This window comes from Ovis canadensis, chromosome 20, assembly GCF_042477335.2.
Source record: "Ovis canadensis isolate MfBH-ARS-UI-01 breed Bighorn chromosome 20, ARS-UI_OviCan_v2, whole genome shotgun sequence".
NCBI classification, from domain to species: Eukaryota; Metazoa; Chordata; class Mammalia; order Artiodactyla; family Bovidae; genus Ovis; species Ovis canadensis.
The window spans coordinates 43877825-43881160 of NC_091264.1; the positions used below are offsets into that span (position 1 = coordinate 43877825).

The 3336-nt window shown below is 37.1% G+C and overlaps 1 pseudogene; it reads right to left on the reverse strand.

Annotated features, from left to right (window-relative positions):
• Positions 1–352: 352 nt before the first annotated feature.
• Positions 353–2701, reverse strand: LOC138425174 (olfactory receptor 2H2-like; annotated as a pseudogene).
• Between the last annotated feature and the right edge of the window lie 635 nt (positions 2702–3336).

The following is a 3336-nucleotide window of genomic DNA, read 5'->3' on the forward strand; positions in this document are numbered from 1 at the left end:
CAGGGGACAATCAGATGCGCTGAATCAGAAATTCTGAGTATGAAACACAAGTACTTTAATTTTTAGCAAGTATAGCATGTGAATCTTATGAATTGTAAAGTCTGAGGACTGTATATCTTCCCTCTTACTGCTATCATTTACTGGTATCATGGCCTCTCTCCACATGCATTTACATTTTGGCATCAGATGCACAGCTTTCCTCTTACTAAAGGCCTTGGTATCATTTCAGCCTGTGTCAAAAGTAAGATGAACTTTCGAATATGCCAGCATCCCTGTTTCCCTCTCCAAGGTAGATACTACTTCTCAGTCTCAGGAACTCATTATTATGTCCACATCATAAATCTCATCACTCCTAGAGCTGCTCCAGCTGTACAATCTTAAAGCAAAATATCACAAAACAACTTCTGTCCTTTTAGATTTCTTTCCATTTACTCCTTTTAATCTTTGAATTGAGTGAAAAGATAACAAAATTATTATATAACCATTGTTCTCTTATCAACAGTGAGAAATATTATGTTATTTCTAACCAGTTTACTGTTGGTTTGAGCAGCAATCACTTTTTAAGTTTGCAAATAAGAATTTAAGTTTTTAAAAAATTTTGATATGAAATCTCCAAATCAGAAAGTAGTGGTACAGTTTATCAGTACAGGAAAATGGGATGGAATACAGCCTAATACTAATTCCATCTATCATGAATTAGGCATAAACAGATAGGAGGCATATTTGATTAGACAATCTTACAGGAGAATCAACAATTTATACCTGGATTTCAGTGAAATAAAATAGAGTAGTGAACACTTATAAACAGTAGCTAAAAAAGCATCAATAAATACATTTTGGTGGATAATATTCAAAAGGCACGTGGCATAGTGATCAGATGTAGGCAGAAGATGAAGAGCAAGTCTCTCTATATTAAGCTGATAAATTAAAAATACTTTGCTTAATATCTCTTCATACCATTGGACAGTAAGTTCCATGACATTCATGAATTTTTCTATCTTATCTAGCATTATATACCCAGGATCTAGTACAAAATAGAAGCCTAATTTTAAAAATCAATAAATATCTCTGAGATGAATGAATAAGAATTGGATCTGACAAAAATTATGACAGAGATTCAGAATGAAGAAAGAAGAAGTCTATTCCCATAATTGGTGGCCCATACTATTGGGGCTCAGACTAAGAGACTTGGACACACCGGGTTGTAGAGCAGCAGCAGTACTGGGAACAATAAGTACTGACCTCTGCTTGGCAAATACTTTGGCACTGGGGATTTCTAGGTACGTTATACATAGACAAAGGACAGACTGAGGCAAGGAGGCAGAAGTAACTCGGAACCAAGAACCACTGATTAGATTTCCTGAGTGTTTATTAAACAATCTCTGAAAATGTTAGGAGCCTTGTTGGGACTAGATGGTTAGATGAAAGTAGTGGTTGGGTTTGGAGGAAAATAGACCAAAGCAAAAAGAAATAAATGTAAAGGCATGAGACATTTTACTTGGTCTTTTATTTTGCAACCTTGTGATTCTTTTGTTGCCCCAATTCAACTACATTATGTGCTCTTTAATATGACTAATAAATAAATTCATTTCTACCACATACTGTGCCTAAATCATGAAGCAAATAAGGATCTCAGCTTGAACAAAATGCAGCTCTTTACTACTTTAAGGTTGGGAGGTATATCTTCAGATTTTTTGAAGACCCAGAGAGAACAAGGTCATTCTCTCTTCTCAGGTTAAGCAAAAGTCCAACATTTTTAGTTATTCCAAATATCCCAGGTCCTCCTCCCTAGTCTTATTAGTGCTTCCTTTACCTCCTTGTTCCTTAGAGTGTAGATGAGCGGGTTAAGAGTCGGGGTTACAACAGTGTAGAAAAGGGTGAGAAACTTGCCCTGTTCATGAGCATAGCGACTCTTGGGTTGAAGATAAACAGCTGTGACAGTGCCATAGAAGAGGGACACTACAAGAAGATGAGACGAGCAGGTGCCAAATGCTTTCTTCTTGCCTGAAGTTAACTTTATTCTCAGCACAGCTTTAGCAATAGCAATGTAAGAGCAAAGGATAATAATCAAGGGCAGCACCAGGAGAATAATACTGGCTATGGACATCTGGATTTCATTATAGATGGTGTCTGCACTGGAGACCTGAATGAGGGCTGGAACTTCACACACTATGTCATCCACCCTCTGGTGGGAGCAGAAGGGTAACCGGAGGGTAGCAGGAGACTGAATCAGAGACTGAATCAGGCCAGTCCCCCATGCTAAGACAGCCAGCTGTAGACAAAGTTTTGGGTGCATGATAGTGGTATATTGCAGTGGATGACACACTGCCACACAGCGGTCCACAGCCATGATGACAAGAAGGATACATTCAGTGGCCCCAAGCCACAGGAAGACATAGAGTTGAATGGCACAGCCAGTGTAGCTGATGGTCTTCTCTGGACCCCAGAAATTAACCAACATCTGTGGAACACAGCTGCTGGTAAAACAGAGATCTAGCAGAGATAGGTTGGAAAGAAAGTAATACATTGGGCTGTGGAGTTTTGGATCCTTCAAGGAGATAAGAATTATGACCAAATTTCCTGTAATAGTCAAGCAATAAAAGATGAGAATCACCCAGAAAAGTGTCTTCTCCAAATATGGCTTGTCAGAGAAGCCCAGGAGGATGAAATCACTATGGCTGTCATTACAAACTGTGAACATAGATTCTGGAGCAATTGTCTTTTCAGGCAATGGTTCAAAAGTAGTTGCTCAAAGGCCTGCACAGAGACAGGGAGAAGGGCAGTATGAATTATTCGATTACTTTCTACTCAGGGGCTCAAGGGTGAGATTTTCCCCTTCTATATTTAAAAAAATACAAAATTTAGTAATCTGTTTTAATCATTCATACCCATACTTTATTTTCTCTATTTTTCTTTCCCAACTTGTTCATATTTTGTATCTGATTAGAACTTTATATTATAAATATTACATAAATAAATACTGAACACCTTCTACTCAAAATATCTTTGCTAAGTATTATGAGATTATTTTATCCTTGCTCTCAAAGACTACACATTTATTACATTTTCTGCATGGATTTTTATATAAATTACTGTTCAATAACATTCTCTTTTTCTTTTTTCCTTTTGTTCTCATTTCTATGTTTTTGTATCTCAATTTGTCTGAATACCTTTCTCCCATCCCTCAGTCTTCATTCCTCTCTCTTCATCTTCCTTTTCTCTTCTTCATTCCACCTTTCCACTATCTCTCTTGATTTTTGAGCTTGAATTATTCCTCAGACACTTTATGATATGTGATCTAAGGAAGTTATTTAAACTTACTGTTCTTATTTATTT